Consider the following 22,919-nt stretch of genomic DNA (forward strand, 5'->3'; position numbering starts at 1 on the left):
TTGTGAGGGCAGGGGCCCTGCCATGACATGGTGCTTCAGCCCAGCCACTGACACCTGGAAAAGGGGTTTTGAACTACCAAGTCAAGTCAGGGTCCCTTGCAGGAGACAGGAGACAGGACAAACTGTCCCTTGGGGATACCTGCCCCTCTGCACAGTTCAAACATCCTGGCACTGCTGCAGCAACACAACCTGAAGAAGTCTCCTTTCCCGACATGGAAATGCCTCCACTGGCAAAGGAGGCACAGAGTAGACAAGGACTAGGAAATCAGGCAATATCTACTCTGATCTTTCCAGCCACTTCGTTTGTAAATAAACTTTTGTTGTTATTCATAGCTGGGAAGTCCCATTGATGGGGGTTTTGGTATGGTTTGGAATTGGGAAAGGGTTTCTTTCATTCATCGGCTCCAGACCACATTGCCTTTGGAATTCATCCCACTGGCCTGTGTTTGCCCAGTCGTGGTACTTCTATATGAGGAAGAAAGTGCAATTGCAAGTCCAGCCACAATCAGATGGAGAGTGGGGCAGACAAATCCCCCCGCTGGGTACAGGTATTCAACTGGGACCGTAGAGTGTTTGAGTTCTTGACAATTGGGTTTGTATGACCACTTGCAATCTCTGTGCCTGGATGAGAGTCTTCCTCAGCTGAAAAAGCAGAAGGTCAGCCCGTGTGCTCCGAAAGGGCACGTCTGATGCGAGGCTTTCAGAGCAGCAGTCTGAGGGGCTGAGCCCCCGCAGAGCCCGGGCAGAGCACAGAGCAGCCTCAGCATGCGCAGAGCCAGGCTGGAAGAAGCCCAGCCCGGGGTGCTTGCATCTTTCTGGGACCAGACTAATCTTCCAGACTCGGAGACAAACTGGGTGTGGGCTGCTCCAGAGGGGAATCGTGGCCAGGCATGGAAATGCATGGACTGATGGGATTTGCCACCTTGGGTCTGCACAGGAGTCGAGAAGGGCAAAAGAGAGCAGAGTGATGGAGTCGTTTCTGGCAATGCCTCCTGACCTCTTGGTTGCCTCGTAGCTCCTGGGAAAGGTCGGGAGTGTCTGTGCCACTCTGGACAGAGGGGGAGGGAGCTGGGCTGTTCCACAGGCTTGTGCTCAGGTGAGTGTCCTTTAGGCATCCCAGTTCTGCCCTGGGAACTGAGGCTGACACAGAGGGTGACAGCCTTCCCTGGGAGAGGCCCCACAAAACGGCGGATCCTCATGGCTTGGAGGCTCCCCATGAAATGGCACAACTGACATCATGGAGATTACTAAATGTGGGAGCATTATATGGGGGGTGTGCAAATTTATAAAATATATAGACACACAAGGTACTGTAGAATTATTACCGTTGTATATAGATAGTGTTTTACAGTGCTGTGGGCATACCTGGACTCTGTACTGTCTAGGGCACTTACACAACACCCCATAACTCTCCTGCACTGTAGCCCCTTACATAATGCTCCCTTATATATAGATAATGTACATACTTGTGTGTGTGTATATACAGAGAGACTGTGTAAATAGTGTGTACATATAGTGTGTATATATATGTATATACATATATATACATACACACACATATATATACACACACATATATATATGTATTTGTGTGGGAACAGGAAAAAATTAAAGGAAAAACGGAAAGCTGTGTGTGTGGGAGGGAACTGGGGCTTCCTTCAAGTTGGGAGCGGGACGGCGTGGGGCCGGGGAGCTGTAGGGAGACTCCTCGCCACTGTGCTCAGTGCTTGGCCTCTTCCCCCCGCCCCACCCCATCGCCCAGGCTGAGAACCGTCGCCGCTGCTGCCTCAGCCTGGGGGCCGCCCCGCCTCATCGGCAACTGTTCTTGCCTCAGCCCTCAGGTGTTTTCCCCTCAGCCCGCACCAGTTTTTCCCTCAACCCTCAGCCATTTTTCCTTCAGATCACAGTCGGTTTTGCCTCAGCCCGGACCAATTTTTCCCTCAACTCGCAGCCGGTTTTGCCTCAGCCCGGACCAATTTTTCCCTCAACCCGCAGCCGGTTTTGCCTCAGCCCACAGCCCTTTCTGCCTCATAACTGCCCCCCCCCCGCCTCAGCTGCAGCCGGTTTTGTCTCAGCCCAGAGCCGTTCTCATCTCAGCCCTTGTGCCGCGCTGCTTCAGCCCGCAGCGGTTTTTGCTTCAGCCTGGGGTTCACCCCATCTCAGCTGAGGCCTCAGTGATGCCGGGAAAAGGCGACGGTAGTAAAACTCAAGAGCCACAGGCGCTATGAAGCCGCTAGTTGTTTATTACGCTGCCGGACGCGCGGGGGATGACTCCGCCTGACACGCGCGAGCGCTCCCCCCTCACGGCTCCCGTTTTCTCCCAGCAGGTCATCCATATCCATCGCACGGTTTTACATATTCAGGAACTACCCCAGAGTGGTATGGATTTCTATGGAAATCTCGGGACACGCCTTCTGGCGCCTGCCCACTTCTCTCGGGTGGTCGTCTCGGGTCCTCTGACTCTGCTCAGGAGAATGAAGAGGAAGAAGTGGAGAAGGAACCTGTGGCTGTTGGAGAAGTAATGCCTGAAGGAATGAAAGCTTTGGTTAGCACTGCCTTTGGTGTCATTCAGAGCTGCAAGTTCCTAATATTTTAGCAGCATTTGTTTTGTCCTAATGTTGATTACGGCTCCTGGAGAAGCCCCAGGTCAAGTCTCAGAAAGCAAGGACTGGCCTGTGCTGGAGCTCTTCCCCTTGGGGAGGGATGGTTAATGCCTGTCTTGTGTTTCCTTTGTCCCAAGCCTAAGGACGTGCCACCCAAGCTGGAGACTCCCAGAAACCTGTCACCTGTGTTCCTCTCCTTCCTGCAGTCTTGCCTGAACTGGAATGTGAGGCCCCGATGGCCCACCAGGCTGCTTCTGCAGGTAAAGTGGCTGCAGGTGAAACAGCTGTCCAGGGATGGGCTTTGTCATCAGCTAAACTCAGAGGCATCAGGAGACCTCCTCTGCTACTAATCTCCAGTCTTGGTGCTTTTCAAATGACAAATAAGTAGCATCACAGAATAATTTGGCTTGGAAGAGACCTTTAAGTGGCATCTAGTCCAACCCCCCTGCAACGAGCAGGGCCATCTTCAACTAGACCAGGTTGCTCAGAGCCTTTCCTCCAAGGAAAGGTCTTCCACCATCTGGTCCTGTCTGTGGTCCTGGCTTGTACTTTCCTTTCTAGTTTAATTTCATTTTATTTTTTTTATTATTCTAAACTTTGCCACTTGAAGTATGTCTGCAATTGATGTGTCACCTGGAAATTTGATCTTTTAGAGCCATTTCCTTTTTTGTGCCATAAAATCAGCCTAATTAATTTTTCCTCTTGTGTTTCTTTGTTTAATCTCAGTGCCTGAAAGCCCTGGACTTCCTTCATTCAAATCGAGTGATCCACAGAGACATCAAAAGTGACAGTATTCTTCTCGGAATGGATGGATCTGTCAAACTGAGTAGGTGTTCTTGGTCAGGCACAGCGTTCCTGGGAGGCAGGGTCTGGGGTTGCCTTTGAGTGCCTGCCAGTTCCCCAAAAGTGGTGCTGGTGGGAGCGCCCAGCCCACTGCTGTAAGCTGAGAGCAGAGTTGCAATGTGCAGAGAGCTCTAGAGAGGATGAGGCTGTCAAGAGTGCCTTTGGTTTGGGTATGTCCCTTCCAGAGGAAACAGAGCACAGCCACTCTTCCAGCTAGATTCAACACTGTGCTCTCAGACTGAGAGTGGGGAATTCTTGTGCTTGCTTTCATAATTCAAGCCGGTTTTAACTCTATTTCTTTTTTCTGCAGTTGATTTTGGCTTATGTGCTTGGCTTCAGCCCCAGCGAAAGACATGGAGGTCATTTTTTTCAACACCTTTCTATATGGTATCAGAAATGTTGAGAAGAGACCGATATGATGCCAAAGTGGATATCTGGGCCCTTGGGATCATGGCACTAGAAATGGTGGATGGTCCTACACGGGTAAGGTGCAAATACTGTCAGAGAGCCCTGCCTTTCTCCCCTGAGCCATATCTTTCTCCCACTCACATCAGCTTGAACTAGTCCCACCAAGGCCCACGTCTAAAAGTGTCCTGGAGCACATCTGCTCACAGGAGAAGTGACATGTGCCAGTGCAGAAATGGGCCGTTTTGGCCTCCAACAATGCTTGAATTCCTCCTGTGCTCTTTGAACTCCCTTGGAGCTGGATCTCCCAATGGCAGGAATTTTTCAGCAGCAGGATTCTCCCGTTGGAGAATTACTGTGAAAAGCATTTCAAGGGGATCTGCAGGCCAGAAGTCTTTTCAAACTTGGACCAGTGCCCACTGCTTACCTGAGCCTTTCAGGGCAGGTCACTGCTTCTAGTACTGCCACAAGTATGTATTAGCCAGTACATTTCTAAAAGTAGGTTCTAGCACAGCTCCTTGTAGTAAGCCAATGTATTTCCAGGTTTGCAGTTGTAGATGCTAATTCCCTAAAATGAAATGACCCGCTCTTACACCAAAGGAGTGTGCAATAGGCCAGGAAGGTATACGGGGATAAAACCCCATGACTAACAGCTGAAACCAAGTTAAATGCTGCACAGTTAATTCCTGAGGAAGGCAACAATTATGGAAAATGTCAGTCTTCCAGTCCTTCTGAAAAAGGTCCCTGACTTTTCTTGGAAGACTTCTTTTGGATTGCATTTGCCTTGCAGAAGGCAGCAAAAAGAGTTGAAGGCAATTAGCAGGACTGGTCTGGATGCTGAAAATTCTCTGCTTCCTTAAGCTCAAATGTTGATCAGGGCTCCTGGAGAAGCCCCAGGTCAAGTCTCAGAAAGCAAGGACTGGCCTGTGCTGGAGCTTTCCCCTCGGGGAGGGATGGTCAATGGCTGTCTTGTGTTTCCTTTGTCCCAAGCCTAAGGACATGCCACCCGAGCTGGAGACTCCCAGAAACCTGTCGCCTGTGTTCCGTTCCTTCCTGCAGTCCTGCCTGAACCCGAATGCAAAGCGTCAATGGACGGCCAAGAAGCTGCTGAAGGTAAAGTGGCTGCAGGTGAAACAGCTGTCCAGGGATGGGCTTTGTCATCAGCTAAACAACTAAGTAGCATTCTAGAATAGTTTGGCTTGGAAGGGACCTTTAAGTGGCATCTAGTCCAACCCCCCTGCAACGAGCAGGGACATCTTCAACTAGACTGGGTTGCTCAGAGCCCTGTCCCACCTGACCAGGGATGGGGTATCCACTTCCTGTGCCAGTGTTTCAGCACCCTCATTCTAAACAATGACTTCCTGAGATGTAACCAGAATCTATCCTCTTCCACTTGAAAACCATGATCCTTTGTCCCATTGCAACCACGCCCTTTGAAAAAATGTGTCCCCTTGAAGGACTGAAAGGCACAATAAGCTCTCCCTGGCACCTTCTCTTCTCCAGTGCCATCTGTCTTGGCCTTTCCTCAGAGGAAAGTTGGAGGTCTAGATAGTTCCCTACGTCCTCCTGATGTGTATTGCTGGTAACCAGAGGAATCCCGCTGGAGCCTGTGAGAAACTGCATTTGGAAAGTAATGGCTCCTTTTGTTCTTCTTTGGTTTTTTGGTGCAGCATCCGTTTTTAGGAAAATCCAAGAGTCTTGTCGAGATGGCTCCTCTGATTGATGCAGTCAGGAGACCCAGAACAGCGGCACCGGAACCTCTGCTGGCTCCCTCTCTTTCTGGACAAGAGGGGAAAGAAGAGCAAGTAGAGAAGGAAGCTGCAAGTTCCTGAACAGACAGCACTCGCTCTTTGGGTCTGAAGATTGTGAGGGCAGGGGCCCTGCCATGACATGGTGCTTCAGCCCAGCCACTGACACCTGGAAAAGGGGTTTTGAACTACCAAGTCAAGTCAGGGTCCCTTGCAGGAGACAGGAGACAGGACAAACTGTCCCTTGGGGATACCTGCCCCTCTGCACAGTTCAAACATCCTGGCACTGCTGCAGCAACACAACCTGAAGAAGTCTCCTTTCCCGACATGGAAATGCCTCCACTGGCAAAGGAGGCACAGAGTAGACAAGGACTAGGAAATCAGGCAATATCTACTCTGATCTTTCCAGCCACTTCGTTTGTAAATAAACTTTTGTTGTTATTCATAGCTGGGAAGTCCCATTGATGGGGGTTTTGGTATGGTTTGGAATTGGGAAAGGGTTTCTTTCATTCATCGGCTCCAGACCACATTGCCTTTGGAATTCATCCCACTGGCCTGTGTTTGCCCAGTCGTGGTACTTCTATATGAGGAAGAAAGTGCAATTGCAAGTCCAGCCACAATCAGATGGAGAGTGGGGCAGACAAATCCCCCCGCTGGGTACAGGTATTCAACTGGGACCGTAGAGTGTTTGAGTTCTTGACAATTGGGTTTGTATGACCACTTGCAATCTCTGTGCCTGGATGAGAGTCTTCCTCAGCTGAAAAAGCAGAAGGTCAGCCCGTGTGCTCCGAAAGGGCACGTCTGATGCGAGGCTTTCAGAGCAGCAGTCTGAGGGGCTGAGCCCCCGCAGAGCCCGGGCAGAGCGCAGAGCAGCCTCAGCATGCGCAGAGCCAGGCTGGAAGAAGCCCAGCCCGGGGTGCTTGCATCTTTCTGGGACCAGACTAATCTTCCAGACTCGGAGACAAACTGGGTGTGGGCTGCTCCAGAGGGGAATCGTGGCCAGGCATGGAAATGCATGGACTGATGGGATTTGCCACCTTGGGTCTGCACAGGAGTCGAGAAGGGCAAAAGAGAGCAGAGTGATGGAGTCGTTTCTGGCAATGCCTCCTGACCTCTTGGTTGCCTCGTAGCTCCTGGGAAAGGTCGGGAGTGTCTGTGCCACTCTGGACAGAGGGGGAGGGAGCTGGGCTGTTCCACAGGCTTGTGCTCAGGTGAGTGTCCTTTAGGCATCCCAGTTCTGCCCTGGGAACTGAGGCTGACACAGAGGGTGACAGCCTTCCCTGGGAGAGGCCCCACAAAACGGCGGATCCTCATGGCTTGGAGGCTCCCCATGAAATGGCACAACTGACATCATGGAGATTACTAAATGTGGGAGCATTATATGGGGGGTGTGCAAATTTATAAAATATATAGACACACAAGGTACTGTAGAATTATTACCGTTGTATATAGATAGTGTTTTACAGTGCTGTGGGCATACCTGGACTCTGTACTGTCTAGGGCACTTACACAACACCCCATAACTCTCCTGCACTGTAGCCCCTTACATAATGCTCCCTTATATATAGATAATGTACATACTTGTGTGTGTGTATATACAGAGAGACTGTGTAAATAGTGTGTACATATAGTGTGTATATATATGTATATACATATATATACATACACACACATATATATACACACACATATATATATGTATTTGTGTGGGAACAGGAAAAAATTAAAGGAAAAACGGAAAGCTGTGTGTGTGGGAGGGAACTGGGGCTTCCTTCAAGTTGGGAGCGGGACGGCGTGGGGCCGGGGAGCTGTAGGGAGACTCCTCGCCACTGTGCTCAGTGCTTGGCCTCTTCCCCCCGCCCCACCCCATCGCCCAGGCTGAGAACCGTCGCCGCTGCTGCCTCAGCCTGGGGGCCGCCCCGCCTCATCGGCAACTGTTCTTGCCTCAGCCCTCAGGTGTTTTCCCCTCAGCCCGCACCAGTTTTTCCCTCAACCCTCAGCCATTTTTCCTTCAGATCACAGTCGGTTTTGCCTCAGCCCGGACCAATTTTTCCCTCAACTCGCAGCCGGTTTTGCCTCAGCCCGGACCAATTTTTCCCTCAACCCGCAGCCGGTTTTGCCTCAGCCCACAGCCCTTTCTGCCTCATAACTGCCCCCCCCCCCCGCCTCAGCTGCAGCCGGTTTTGTCTCAGCCCAGAGCCGTTCTCATCTCAGCCCTTGTGCCGCGCTGCTTCAGCCCGCAGCGGTTTTTGCTTCAGCCTGGGGTTCACCCCATCTCAGCTGAGGCCTCAGTGATGCCGGGAAAAGGCGACGGTAGTAAAACTCAAGAGCCACAGGCGCTATGAAGCCGCTAGTTGTTTATTACGCTGCCGGACGCGCGGGGGATGACTCCGCCTGACACGCGCGAGCGCTCCCCCCTCACGGCTCCCGTTTTCTCCCAGCAGGTCATCCATATCCATCGCACGGTTTTACATATTCAGGAACTACCCCAGAGTGGTATGGATTTCTATGGAAATCTCGGGACACGCCTTCTGGCGCCTGCCCACTTCTCTCGGGTGGTCGTCTCGGGTCCTCTGACTCTGCTCAGGAGAATGAAGAGGAAGAAGTGGAGAAGGAACCTGTGGCTGTTGGAGAAGTAATGCCTGAAGGAATGAAAGCTTTGGTTAGCACTGCCTTTGGTGTCATTCAGAGCTGCAAGTTCCTAATATTTTAGCAGCATTTGTTTTGTCCTAATGTTGATTACGGCTCCTGGAGAAGCCCCAGGTCAAGTCTCAGAAAGCAAGGACTGGCCTGTGCTGGAGCTCTTCCCCTTGGGGAGGGATGGTTAATGCCTGTCTTGTGTTTCCTTTGTCCCAAGCCTAAGGACGTGCCACCCAAGCTGGAGACTCCCAGAAACCTGTCACCTGTGTTCCTCTCCTTCCTGCAGTCTTGCCTGAACTGGAATGTGAGGCCCCGATGGCCCACCAGGCTGCTTCTGCAGGTAAAGTGGCTGCAGGTGAAACAGCTGTCCAGGGATGGGCTTTGTCATCAGCTAAACTCAGAGGCATCAGGAGACCTCCTCTGCTACTAATCTCCAGTCTTGGTGCTTTTCAAATGACAAATAAGTAGCATCACAGAATAATTTGGCTTGGAAGAGACCTTTAAGTGGCATCTAGTCCAACCCCCCTGCAACGAGCAGGGCCATCTTCAACTAGACCAGGTTGCTCAGAGCCTTTCCTCCAAGGAAAGGTCTTCCACCATCTGGTCCTGTCTGTGGTCCTGGCTTGTACTTTCCTTTCTAGTTTAATTTCATTTTATTTTTTTTATTATTCTAAACTTTGCCACTTGAAGTATGTCTGCAATTGATGTGTCACCTGGAAATTTGATCTTTTAGAGCCATTTCCTTTTTTGTGCCATAAAATCAGCCTAATTAATTTTTCCTCTTGTGTTTCTTTGTTTAATCTCAGTGCCTGAAAGCCCTGGACTTCCTTCATTCAAATCGAGTGATCCACAGAGACATCAAAAGTGACAGTATTCTTCTCGGAATGGATGGATCTGTCAAACTGAGTAGGTGTTCTTGGTCAGGCACAGCGTTCCTGGGAGGCAGGGTCTGGGGTTGCCTTTGAGTGCCTGCCAGTTCCCCAAAAGTGGTGCTGGTGGGAGCGCCCAGCCCACTGCTGTAAGCTGAGAGCAGAGTTGCAATGTGCAGAGAGCTCTAGAGAGGATGAGGCTGTCAAGAGTGCCTTTGGTTTGGGTATGTCCCTTCCAGAGGAAACAGAGCACAGCCACTCTTCCAGCTAGATTCAACACTGTGCTCTCAGACTGAGAGTGGGGAATTCTTGTGCTTGCTTTCATAATTCAAGCCGGTTTTAACTCTATTTCTTTTTTCTGCAGTTGATTTTGGCTTATGTGCTTGGCTTCAGCCCCAGCGAAAGACATGGAGGTCATTTTTTTCAACACCTTTCTATATGGTATCAGAAATGTTGAGAAGAGACCGATATGATGCCAAAGTGGATATCTGGGCCCTTGGGATCATGGCACTAGAAATGGTGGATGGTCCTACACGGGTAAGGTGCAAATACTGTCAGAGAGCCCTGCCTTTCTCCCCTGAGCCATATCTTTCTCCCACTCACATCAGCTTGAACTAGTCCCACCAAGGCCCACGTCTAAAAGTGTCCTGGAGCACATCTGCTCACAGGAGAAGTGACATGTGCCAGTGCAGAAATGGGCCGTTTTGGCCTCCAACAATGCTTGAATTCCTCCTGTGCTCTTTGAACTCCCTTGGAGCTGGATCTCCCAATGGCAGGAATTTTTCAGCAGCAGGATTCTCCCGTTGGAGAATTACTGTGAAAAGCATTTCAAGGGGATCTGCAGGCCAGAAGTCTTTTCAAACTTGGACCAGTGCCCACTGCTTACCTGAGCCTTTCAGGGCAGGTCACTGCTTCTAGTACTGCCACAAGTATGTATTAGCCAGTACATTTCTAAAAGTAGGTTCTAGCACAGCTCCTTGTAGTAAGCCAATGTATTTCCAGGTTTGCAGTTGTAGATGCTAATTCCCTAAAATGAAATGACCCGCTCTTACACCAAAGGAGTGTGCAATAGGCCAGGAAGGTATACGGGGATAAAACCCCATGACTAACAGCTGAAACCAAGTTAAATGCTGCACAGTTAATTCCTGAGGAAGGCAACAATTATGGAAAATGTCAGTCTTCCAGTCCTTCTGAAAAAGGTCCCTGACTTTTCTTGGAAGACTTCTTTTGGATTGCATTTGCCTTGCAGAAGGCAGCAAAAAGAGTTGAAGGCAATTAGCAGGACTGGTCTGGATGCTGAAAATTCTCTGCTTCCTTAAGCTCAAATGTTGATCAGGGCTCCTGGAGAAGCCCCAGGTCAAGTCTCAGAAAGCAAGGACTGGCCTGTGCTGGAGCTTTCCCCTCGGGGAGGGATGGTCAATGGCTGTCTTGTGTTTCCTTTGTCCCAAGCCTAAGGACATGCCACCCGAGCTGGAGACTCCCAGAAACCTGTCGCCTGTGTTCCGTTCCTTCCTGCAGTCCTGCCTGAACCCGAATGCAAAGCGTCAATGGACGGCCAAGAAGCTGCTGAAGGTAAAGTGGCTGCAGGTGAAACAGCTGTCCAGGGATGGGCTTTGTCATCAGCTAAACAACTAAGTAGCATTCTAGAATAGTTTGGCTTGGAAGGGACCTTTAAGTGGCATCTAGTCCAACCCCCCTGCAACGAGCAGGGACATCTTCAACTAGACTGGGTTGCTCAGAGCCCTGTCCCACCTGACCAGGGATGGGGTATCCACTTCCTGTGCCAGTGTTTCAGCACCCTCATTCTAAACAATGACTTCCTGAGATGTAACCAGAATCTATCCTCTTCCACTTGAAAACCATGATCCTTTGTCCCATTGCAACCACGCCCTTTGAAAAAATGTGTCCCCTTGAAGGACTGAAAGGCACAATAAGCTCTCCCTGGCACCTTCTCTTCTCCAGTGCCATCTGTCTTGGCCTTTCCTCAGAGGAAAGTTGGAGGTCTAGATAGTTCCCTACGTCCTCCTGATGTGTATTGCTGGTAACCAGAGGAATCCCGCTGGAGCCTGTGAGAAACTGCATTTGGAAAGTAATGGCTCCTTTTGTTCTTCTTTGGTTTTTTGGTGCAGCATCCGTTTTTAGGAAAATCCAAGAGTCTTGTCGAGATGGCTCCTCTGATTGATGCAGTCAGGAGACCCAGAACAGCGGCACCGGAACCTCTGCTGGCTCCCTCTCTTTCTGGACAAGAGGGGAAAGAAGAGCAAGTAGAGAAGGAAGCTGCAAGTTCCTGAACAGACAGCACTCGCTCTTTGGGTCTGAAGATTGTGAGGGCAGGGGCCCTGCCATGACATGGTGCTTCAGCCCAGCCACTGACACCTGGAAAAGGGGTTTTGAACTACCAAGTCAAGTCAGGGTCCCTTGCAGGAGACAGGAGACAGGACAAACTGTCCCTTGGGGATACCTGCCCCTCTGCACAGTTCAAACATCCTGGCACTGCTGCAGCAACACAACCTGAAGAAGTCTCCTTTCCCGACATGGAAATGCCTCCACTGGCAAAGGAGGCACAGAGTAGACAAGGACTAGGAAATCAGGCAATATCTACTCTGATCTTTCCAGCCACTTCGTTTGTAAATAAACTTTTGTTGTTATTCATAGCTGGGAAGTCCCATTGATGGGGGTTTTGGTATGGTTTGGAATTGGGAAAGGGTTTCTTTCATTCATCGGCTCCAGACCACATTGCCTTTGGAATTCATCCCACTGGCCTGTGTTTGCCCAGTCGTGGTACTTCTATATGAGGAAGAAAGTGCAATTGCAAGTCCAGCCACAATCAGATGGAGAGTGGGGCAGACAAATCCCCCCGCTGGGTACAGGTATTCAACTGGGACCGTAGAGTGTTTGAGTTCTTGACAATTGGGTTTGTATGACCACTTGCAATCTCTGTGCCTGGATGAGAGTCTTCCTCAGCTGAAAAAGCAGAAGGTCAGCCCGTGTGCTCCGAAAGGGCACGTCTGATGCGAGGCTTTCAGAGCAGCAGTCTGAGGGGCTGAGCCCCCGCAGAGCCCGGGCAGAGCGCAGAGCAGCCTCAGCATGCGCAGAGCCAGGCTGGAAGAAGCCCAGCCCGGGGTGCTTGCATCTTTCTGGGACCAGACTAATCTTCCAGACTCGGAGACAAACTGGGTGTGGGCTGCTCCAGAGGGGAATCGTGGCCAGGCATGGAAATGCATGGACTGATGGGATTTGCCACCTTGGGTCTGCACAGGAGTCGAGAAGGGCAAAAGAGAGCAGAGTGATGGAGTCGTTTCTGGCAATGCCTCCTGACCTCTTGGTTGCCTCGTAGCTCCTGGGAAAGGTCGGGAGTGTCTGTGCCACTCTGGACAGAGGGGGAGGGAGCTGGGCTGTTCCACAGGCTTGTGCTCAGGTGAGTGTCCTTTAGGCATCCCAGTTCTGCCCTGGGAACTGAGGCTGACACAGAGGGTGACAGCCTTCCCTGGGAGAGGCCCCACAAAACGGCGGATCCTCATGGCTTGGAGGCTCCCCATGAAATGGCACAACTGACATCATGGAGATTACTAAATGTGGGAGCATTATATGGGGGGTGTGCAAATTTATAAAATATATAGACACACAAGGTACTGTAGAATTATTACCGTTGTATATAGATAGTGTTTTACAGTGCTGTGGGCATACCTGGACTCTGTACTGTCTAGGGCACTTACACAACACCCCATAACTCTCCTGCACTGTAGCCCCTTACATAATGCTCCCTTATATATAGATAATGTACATACTTGTGTGTGTGTATATACAGAGAGACTGTGTAAATAGTGTGTACATATAGTGTGTATATATATGTATATACATATATATACATACACACACATATATATACACACACATATATATATGTATTTGTGTGGGAACAGGAAAAAATTAAAGGAAAAACGGAAAGCTGTGTGTGTGGGAGGGAACTGGGGCTTCCTTCAAGTTGGGAGCGGGACGGCGTGGGGCCGGGGAGCTGTAGGGAGACTCCTCGCCACTGTGCTCAGTGCTTGGCCTCTTCCCCCCGCCCCACCCCATCGCCCAGGCTGAGAACCGTCGCCGCTGCTGCCTCAGCCTGGGGGCCGCCCCGCCTCATCGGCAACTGTTCTTGCCTCAGCCCTCAGGTGTTTTCCCCTCAGCCCGCACCAGTTTTTCCCTCAACCCTCAGCCATTTTTCCTTCAGATCACAGTCGGTTTTGCCTCAGCCCGGACCAATTTTTCCCTCAACTCGCAGCCGGTTTTGCCTCAGCCCGGACCAATTTTTCCCTCAACCCGCAGCCGGTTTTGCCTCAGCCCACAGCCCTTTCTGCCTCATAACTGCCCCCCCCCCCCGCCTCAGCTGCAGCCGGTTTTGTCTCAGCCCAGAGCCGTTCTCATCTCAGCCCTTGTGCCGCGCTGCTTCAGCCCGCAGCGGTTTTTGCTTCAGCCTGGGGTTCACCCCATCTCAGCTGAGGCCTCAGTGATGCCGGGAAAAGGCGACGGTAGTAAAACTCAAGAGCCACAGGCGCTATGAAGCCGCTAGTTGTTTATTACGCTGCCGGACGCGCGGGGGATGACTCCGCCTGACACGCGCGAGCGCTCCCCCCTCACGGCTCCCGTTTTCTCCCAGCAGGTCATCCATATCCATCGCACGGTTTTACATATTCAGGAACTACCCCAGAGTGGGCGCTGGTCTATGGAAATCTCGGGACACGCCTTCTGGCGCCTGCCCACTTCTCTCGGGTGGTCGTCTCGGGTCCTCTGACTCTGCTCAGGAGAATGAAGAGGAAGAAGTGGAGAAGGAACCTGTGGCTGTTGGAGAAGTAATGCCTGAAGGAATGAAAGCTTTGGTTAGCACTGCCTTTGGTGTCATTCAGAGCTGCAAGTTCCTAATATTTTAGCAGCATTTGTTTTGTCCTAATGTTGATTACGGCTCCTGGAGAAGCCCCAGGTCAAGTCTCAGAAAGCAAGGACTGGCCTGTGCTGGAGCTCTTCCCCTTGGGGAGGGATGGTTAATGCCTGTCTTGTGTTTCCTTTGTCCCAAGCCTAAGGACGTGCCACCCAAGCTGGAGACTCCCAGAAACCTGTCACCTGTGTTCCTCTCCTTCCTGCAGTCTTGCCTGAACTGGAATGTGAGGCCCCGATGGCCCACCAGGCTGCTTCTGCAGGTAAAGTGGCTGCAGGTGAAACAGCTGTCCAGGGATGGGCTTTGTCATCAGCTAAACTCAGAGGCATCAGGAGACCTCCTCTGCTACTAATCTCCAGTCTTGGTGCTTTTCAAATGACAAATAAGTAGCATCACAGAATAATTTGGCTTGGAAGAGACCTTTAAGTGGCATCTAGTCCAACCCCCCTGCAACGAGCAGGGCCATCTTCAACTAGACCAGGTTGCTCAGAGCCTTTCCTCCAAGGAAAGGTCTTCCACCATCTGGTCCTGTCTGTGGTCCTGGCTTGTACTTTCCTTTCTAGTTTAATTTCATTTTATTTTTTTTATTATTCTAAACTTTGCCACTTGAAGTATGTCTGCAATTGATGTGTCACCTGGAAATTTGATCTTTTAGAGCCATTTCCTTTTTTGTGCCATAAAATCAGCCTAATTAATTTTTCCTCTTGTGTTTCTTTGTTTAATCTCAGTGCCTGAAAGCCCTGGACTTCCTTCATTCAAATCGAGTGATCCACAGAGACATCAAAAGTGACAGTATTCTTCTCGGAATGGATGGATCTGTCAAACTGAGTAGGTGTTCTTGGTCAGGCACAGCGTTCCTGGGAGGCAGGGTCTGGGGTTGCCTTTGAGTGCCTGCCAGTTCCCCAGAAGTGGTGCTGGTGGGAGTGCCCAGCCCACTGCTGTAAGCTGAGAGCAGAGTTGCAATGTGCAGAGAGCTCTAGAGAGGATGAGGCTGTCTGCCACAGTCCGTGGGGGGAAGGGAAATGGGACCGGGCACTGCAATAAGGGTTCTGACACAGTTGAGGTCTCGTGCAGCAATGCCACTTTATTTAGGGGCAACAAGGGTTTAAATAAAGTAGGTTTGAGGGGTGGATTCTAACCTGGGGAGGCGCAAGAGATTGACAACTCAGGGAAAAGTGTGATAGGGAGACAGGGGAAAGGTGGGTGGAACTCTCGGGTCTCTGAGGGAATGGGCCAATGGTAGCTCTCCCTGCACTGCGGCAGGCTGTGACCAATCAGCGGCAGAGGAGCGGGAAAACTGGGGAGACAGGGGGAAAAACAACTTTTGGACGGAAAATCTGAGGGAGAAAGGGAGACAATATGGAGGTAGGACAGAATTCATAAAATTTAACAATAAACTGGGGTGCATAAGAATTCATAAACACACAACAATAAACTGGGGAAAAACTGTCAGTCCGGTGGGTGAATTATTCAGTAAGCAACAGGTCCATTTAGATCCCATTTATGTTTTTCCAGGCAGCATATCTCTCCCATTCTGTCTTCTCATCCACCACAGCTGTCAAGAGTGCCTTTGGTTTGGGTATGTCCCTTCCAGAGGAAACAGCACAGCCACTCTTCCAGCTAGATTCAACACTGTGCTCTCAGACTGAGAGTGGGGAATTCTTGTGCTTGCTTTCATAATTCAAGCTGGTTTTAACAGTACTTGTTTTTGTCTGCAGTTGATTTTGGCTTCTGTGCTTGGCTTACGCCCTGGGAGAAGAAACGGTGGTCACTCGTTGGGACTCCTTTCTATATGGCACCAGAAATGTTGAGAGGAGACAAATATGATGCCAAAGTGGATATCTGGGCCCTTGGGATCACGGCACTAGAAATGGTGGATGGTCCTACACAGGTAAGGTGCAAATACTGTCAGAGAGCCCTGCCTTTCTCCCCTGAGCCATATCTTTCTCCCACTCACATCAGCTTGAACTAGTCCCACCAAGGCCCACATCTAAAAGTGTCCTGGAGCACATCTGCTCACAGGAGAAGTGACATGTGCCAGTGCAGAAATGGGCCGTTTTGGCCTCCAACAATGCTTGAATTCCTCCTGTGCTCTTTGAACTCCCTTGGAGCTGGATCTCCCAATGGCAGGAATTTTTCAGCAGCAGGATTCTCCCGTTGGAGAATTACTGTGAGAAGCATTTCAAGGGGATCTGCAGGCCAGAAGTCTTTTCAAACTTGGACCAGTGCCCACTGCTTACTTGAGCCTTTCAGGGCAGGTCACTGCTTCTAGTACTGCCACAAGTATGTATTAGCCAGTACATTTCTAAAAGTAGGTTCTAGCACAGCTCCTTGTAGTAAGCCAATGTATTTCCAGGTTTGCAGTTGTAGATGCTAATTCCCTAAAATGAAATGACCCGCTCTTACACCAAAGGAGTGTGCAATAGGCCAGGAAGGTATACGGGGATAAAACCCCATGACTAACAGCTGAAACCAAGTTAAATGCTGCACAGTTAATTCCTGAGGAAGGCAACAATTATGGAAAATGTCAGTCTTCCAGTCCTTCTGAAAAAGGTCCCTGACTTTTCTTGGAAGACTTCTTTTGGATTGCATTTGCCTTGCAGAAGGCAGCAAAAAGAGTTGAAGGCAATTAGCAGGACTGGTCTGGATGCTGAAAATTCTCTGCTTCCTTAAGCTCAAATGTTGATCAGGGCTCCTGGAGAAGCCCCAGGTCAAGTCTCAGAAAGCAAGGACTGGCCTGTGCTGGAGCTTTCCCCTCGGGGAGGGATGGTCAATGGCTGTCTTGTGTTTCCTTTGTCCCAAGCCTAAGGACATGCCACCCGAGCTGGAGACTCCCAGAAACCTGTCGCCTGTGTTCCGTTCCTTCCTGCAGTCCTGCCTGAACCCGAATGCAAAGCGTCAATGGACGGCCAAGAAGCTGCTGAAGGTAAAGTGGCTGCAGGTGAAACAGCTGTCCAGGGATGGGCTTTGTCATCAGCTAAACAACTAAGTAGCATTCTAGAATAGTTTGGCTTGGAAGGGACCTTTAAGTGGCATCTAGTCCAACCCCCCTGCAACGAGCAGGGACATCTTCAACTAGACTGGGTTGCTCAGAGCCCTGTCCCACCTGACCAGGGATGGGGTATCCACTTCCTGTGCCAGTGTTTCAGCACCCTCATTCTAAACAATGACTTCCTGAGATGTAACCAGAATCTATCCTCTTCCACTTGAAAACCATGATCCTTTGTCCCATTGCAACCACGCCCTTTGAAAAAATGTGTCCCCTTGAAGGACTGAAAGGCACAATAAGCTCTCCCTGGCACCTTCTCTTCTCCAGTGCCATCTGTCTTGGCCTTTCCTCAGAGGAAAGTTGGAGGTCTAGATAGTTCCCTACGTCCTCCTGATGTGTATTGCTGGTAACCAGAGGAATCCCGCTGGAGCCTGTGAGAAACTGCATTTGGAAAGTAATGGCTCCTTTTGTTCTTCTTTGGTTTTTTGGTGCAGCATCCGTTTTTAGGAAAATCCAAGAGTCTTGTCGAGATGGCTCCTCTGATTGATGCAGTCAGGAGACCCAGAACAGCGGCACCGGAACCTCTGCTGGCTCCCTCTCTTTCTGGACAAGAGGGGAAAGAAGAGCAAGTAGAGAAGGAAGCTGCAAGTTCCTGAACAGACAGCACTCGCTCTTTGGGTCTGAAGATTGTGAGGGCAGGGGCCCTGCCATGACATGGTGCTTCAGCCCAGCCACTGACACCTGGAAAAGGGGTTTTGAACTACCAAGTCAAGTCAGGGTCCCTTGCAGGAGACAGGAGACAGGACAAACTGTCCCTTGGGGATACCTGCCCCTCTGCACAGTTCAAACATCCTGGCACTGCTGCAGCAACACAACCTGAAGAAGTCTCCTTTCCCGACATGGAAATGCCTCCACTGGCAAAGGAGGCACAGAGTAGACAAGGACTAGGAAATCAGGCAATATCTACTCTGATCTTTCCAGCCACTTCGTTTGTAAATAAACTTTTGTTGTTATTCATAGCTGGGAAGTCCCATTGATGGGGGTTTTGGTATGGTTTGGAATTGGGAAAGGGTTTCTTTCATTCATCGGCTCCAGACCACATTGCCTTTGGAATTCATCCCACTGGCCTGTGTTTGCCCAGTCGTGGTACTTCTATATGAGGAAGAAAGTGCAATTGCAAGTCCAGCCACAATCAGATGGAGAGTGGGGCAGACAAATCCCCCCGCTGGGTACAGGTATTCAACTGGGACCGTAGAGTGTTTGAGTTCTTGACAATTGGGTTTGTATGACCACTTGCAATCTCTGTGCCTGGATGAGAGTCTTCCTCAGCTGAAAAAGCAGAAGGTCAGCCCGTGTGCTCCGAAAGGGCACGTCTGATGCGAGGCTTTCAGAGCAGCAGTCTGAGGGGCTGAGCCCCCGCAGAGCCCGGGCAGAGCGCAGAGCAGCCTCAGCATGCGCAGAGCCAGGCTGGAAGAAGCCCAGCCCGGGGTGCTTGCATCTTTCTGGGACCAGACTAATCTTCCAGACTCGGAGACAAACTGGGTGTGGGCTGCTCCAGAGGGGAATCGTGGCCAGGCATGGAAATGCATGGACTGATGGGATTTGCCACCTTGGGTCTGCACAGGAGTCGAGAAGGGCAAAAGAGAGCAGAGTGATGGAGTCGTTTCTGGCAATGCCTCCTGACCTCTTGGTTGCCTCGTAGCTCCTGGGAAAGGTCGGGAGTGTCTGTGCCACTCTGGACAGAGGGGGAGGGAGCTGGGCTGTTCCACAGGCTTGTGCTCAGGTGAGTGTCCTTTAGGCATCCCAGTTCTGCCCTGGGAACTGAGGCTGACACAGAGGGTGACAGCCTTCCCTGGGACAGGCCCCACAAAACGGCGGATCCTCATGGCTTGGAGGCTCCCCATGAAATGGCACAACTGACATCATGGAGATTACTAAATGTGGGAGCATTATATGGGGGGTGTGCAAATTTATAAAATATATAGACACACAAGGTACTGTAGAATTATTACCGTTGTATATAGATAGTGTTTTACAGTGCTGTGGGCATACCTGGACTCTGTACTGTCTAGGGCACTTACACAACACCCCATAACTCTCCTGCACTGTAGCCCCTTACATAATGCTCCCTTATATATAGATAATGTACATACTTGTGTGTGTGTATATACAGAGAGACTGTGTAAATAGTGTGTACATATAGTGTGTATATATATGTATATACATATATATACATACACACACATATATATACACACACATATATATATGTATTTGTGTGGGAACAGGAAAAAATTAAAGGAAAAACGGAAAGCTGTGTGTGTGGGAGGGAACTGGGGCTTCCTTCAAGTTGGGAGCGGGACGGCGTGGGGCCGGGGAGCTGTAGGGAGACTCCTCGCCACTGTGCTCAGTGCTTGGCCTCTTCCCCCCGCCCCACCCCATCGCCCAGGCTGAGAACCGTCGCCGCTGCTGCCTCAGCCTGGGGGCCGCCCCGCCTCATCGGCAACTGTTCTTGCCTCAGCCCTCAGGTGTTTTCCCCTCAGCCCGCACCAGTTTTTCCCTCAACCCTCAGCCATTTTTCCTTCAGATCACAGTCGGTTTTGCCTCAGCCCGGACCAATTTTTCCCTCAACTCGCAGCCGGTTTTGCCTCAGCCCGGACCAATTTTTCCCTCAACCCGCAGCCGGTTTTGCCTCAGCCCACAGCCCTTTCTGCCTCATAACTGCCCCCCCCCCCCGCCTCAGCTGCAGCCGGTTTTGTCTCAGCCCAGAGCCGTTCTCATCTCAGCCCTTGTGCCGCGCTGCTTCAGCCCGCAGCGGTTTTTGCTTCAGCCTGGGGTTCACCCCATCTCAGCTGAGGCCTCAGTGATGCCGGGAAAAGGCGACGGTAGTAAAACTCAAGAGCCACAGGCGCTATGAAGCCGCTAGTTGTTTATTACGCTGCCGGACGCGCGGGGGATGACTCCGCCTGACACGCGCGAGCGCTCCCCCCTCACGGCTCCCGTTTTCTCCCAGCAGGTCATCCATGTCCATCGCACGGTTTTACATATTCAGGAACTACCCCAGAGTGGGCGCTGGTCTATGGAAATCTCGGGACACGCCTTCTGGCGCCTGCCCACTTCTCTCGGGTGGTCGTCTCGGGTCCTCTGACTCTGCTCAGGAGAATGAAGAGGAAGAAGTGGAGAAGGAACCTGTGGCTGTTGGAGAAGTAATGCCTGAAGGAATGAAAGCTTTGGTTAGCACTGCCTTTGGTGTCATTCAGAGCTGCAAGTTCCTAATATTTTAGCAGCATTTGTTTTGTCCTAATGTTGATTACGGCTCCTGGAGAAGCCCCAGGTCAAGTCTCAGAAAGCAAGGACTGGCCTGTGCTGGAGCTCTTCCCCTTGGGGAGGGATGGTTAATGCCTGTCTTGTGTTTCCTTTGTCCCAAGCCTAAGGACGTGCCACCCAAGCTGGAGACTCCCAGAAACCTGTCACCTGTGTTCCTCTCCTTCCTGCAGTCTTGCCTGAACTGGAATGTGAGGCCCCGATGGCCCACCAGGCTGCTTCTGCAGGTAAAGTGGCTGCAGGTGAAACAGCTGTCCAGGGATGGGCTTTGTCATCAGCTAAACTCAGAGGCATCAGGAGACCTCCTCTGCTACTAATCTCCAGTCTTGGTGCTTTTCAAATGACAAATAAGTAGCATCACAGAATAATTTGGCTTGGAAGAGACCTTTAAGTGGCATCTAGTCCAACCCCCCTGCAACGAGCAGGGCCATCTTCAACTAGACCAGGTTGCTCAGAGCCTTTCCTCCAAGGAAAGGTCTTCCACCATCTGGTCCTGTCTGTGGTCCTGGCTTGTACTTTCCTTTCTAGTTTAATTTCATTTTATTTTTTTTATTATTCTAAACTTTGCCACTTGAAGTATGTCTGCAATTGATGTGTCACCTGGAAATTTGATCTTTTAGAGCCATTTCCTTTTTTGTGCCATAAAATCAGCCTAATTAATTTTTCCTCTTGTGTTTCTTTGTTTAATCTCAGTGCCTGAAAGCCCTGGACTTCCTTCATTCAAATCGAGTGATCCACAGAGACATCAAAAGTGACAGTATTCTTCTCGGAATGGATGGATCTGTCAAACTGAGTAGGTGTTCTTGGTCAGGCACAGCGTTCCTGGGAGGCAGGGTCTGGGGTTGCCTTTGAGTGCCTGCCAGTTCCCCAGAAGTGGTGCTGGTGGGAGTGCCCAGCCCACTGCTGTAAGCTGAGAGCAGAGTTGCAATGTGCAGAGAGCTCTAGAGAGGATGAGGCTGTCTGCCACAGTCCGTGGGGGGAAGGGAAATGGGACCGGGCACTGCAATAAGGGTTCTGACACAGTTGAGGTCTCGTGCAGCAATGCCACTTTATTTAGGGGCAACAAGGGTTTAAATAAAGTAGGTTTGAGGGGTGGATTCTAACCTGGGGAGGCGCAAGAGATTGACAACTCAGGGAAAAGTGTGATAGGGAGACAGGGGAAAGGTGGGTGGAACTCTCGGGTCTCTGAGGGAATGGGCCAATGGTAGCTCTCCCTGCACTGCGGCAGGCTGTGACCAATCAGCGGCAGAGGAGCGGGAAAACTGGGGAGACAGGGGGAAAAACAACTTTTGGACGGAAAATCTGAGGGAGAAAGGGAGACAATATGGAGGTAGGACAGAATTCATAAAATTTAACAATAAACTGGGGTGCATAAGAATTCATAAACACACAACAATAAACTGGGGAAAAACTGTCAGTCCGGTGGGTGAATTATTCAGTAAGCAACAGGTCCATTTAGATCCCATTTATGTTTTTCCAGGCAGCATATCTCTCCCATTCTGTCTTCTCATCCACCACAGCTGTCAAGAGTGCCTTTGGTTTGGGTATGTCCCTTCCAGAGGAAACAGCACAGCCACTCTTCCAGCTAGATTCAACACTGTGCTCTCAGACTGAGAGTGGGGAATTCTTGTGCTTGCTTTCATAATTCAAGCTGGTTTTAACAGTACTTGTTTTTGTCTGCAGTTGATTTTGGCTTCTGTGCTTGGCTTACGCCCTGGGAGAAGAAACGGTGGTCACTCGTTGGGACTCCTTTCTATATGGCACCAGAAATGTTGAGAGGAGACAAATATGATGCCAAAGTGGATATCTGGGCCCTTGGGATCACGGCACTAGAAATGGTGGATGGTCCTACACAGGTAAGGTGCAAATACTGTCAGAGAGCCCTGCCTTTCTCCCCTGAGCCATATCTTTCTCCCACTCACATCAGCTTGAACTAGTCCCACCAAGGCCCACATCTAAAAGTGTCCTGGAGCACATCTGCTCACAGGAGAAGTGACATGTGCCAGTGCAGAAATGGGCCGTTTTGGCCTCCAACAATGCTTGAATTCCTCCTGTGCTCTTTGAACTCCCTTGGAGCTGGATCTCCCAATGGCAGGAATTTTTCAGCAGCAGGATTCTCCCGTTGGAGAATTACTGTGAAAAGCATTTCAAGGGGATCTGCAGGCCAGAAGTCTTTTCAAACTTGGACCAGTGCCCACTGCTTACTTGAGCCTTTCAGGGCAGGTCACTGCTTCTAGTACTGCCACAAGTATGTATTAGCCAGTACATTTCTAAAAGTAGGTTCTAGCACAGCTCCTTGTAGTAAGCCAATGTATTTCCAGGTTTGCAGTTGTAGATGCTAATTCCCTAAAATGAAATGACCCGCTCTTACACCAAAGGAGTGTGCAATAGGCCAGGAAGGTATACGGGGATAAAACCCCATGACTAACAGCTGAAACCAAGTTAAATGCTGCACAGTTAATTCCTGAGGAAGGCAACAATTATGGAAAATGTCAGTCTTCCAGTCCTTCTGAAAAAGGTCCCTGACTTTTCTTGGAAGACTTCTTTTGGATTGCATTTGCCTTGCAGAAGGCA

The 22,919-nt window shown here is 50.5% G+C and overlaps 1 protein-coding gene and 3 long non-coding RNA genes across 4 annotated transcripts in view; all 4 read left to right on the top strand.

The window, feature by feature from the left end:
* LOC135421736 (serine/threonine-protein kinase PAK 3-like) overlaps window positions 1-22,919 on the top strand; it is a 64,025-nt gene that overhangs the window by 6,194 nt on the left and 34,912 nt on the right. The gene's annotated exons all lie outside the window — the stretch shown is intronic.
* On the top strand, window positions 2,433-5,594 carry LOC135421602 (uncharacterized). Its single transcript, XR_010434115.1, has 3 exons — window positions 2,433-2,545; window positions 2,741-2,863; window positions 5,522-5,594. It is a non-coding gene; the product is annotated as an uncharacterized LOC135421602 (long non-coding RNA).
* LOC135421205 (uncharacterized) lies at window positions 8,149-11,310 on the top strand. Its single transcript, XR_010433904.1, has 3 exons — window positions 8,149-8,261; window positions 8,457-8,579; window positions 11,238-11,310. It is a non-coding gene; the product is annotated as an uncharacterized LOC135421205 (long non-coding RNA).
* On the top strand, window positions 13,854-17,588 carry LOC135421206 (uncharacterized). The gene is made up of 3 exons (XR_010433905.1): window positions 13,854-13,976; window positions 14,172-14,294; window positions 17,516-17,588. It is a non-coding gene; the product is annotated as an uncharacterized LOC135421206 (long non-coding RNA).

The sequence above is a fragment of the Pseudopipra pipra genome, chromosome 13 (genome assembly GCF_036250125.1).
Source record: "Pseudopipra pipra isolate bDixPip1 chromosome 13, bDixPip1.hap1, whole genome shotgun sequence".
In the NCBI taxonomy this organism is placed as follows: domain Eukaryota; kingdom Metazoa; phylum Chordata; class Aves; order Passeriformes; family Pipridae; genus Pseudopipra; species Pseudopipra pipra.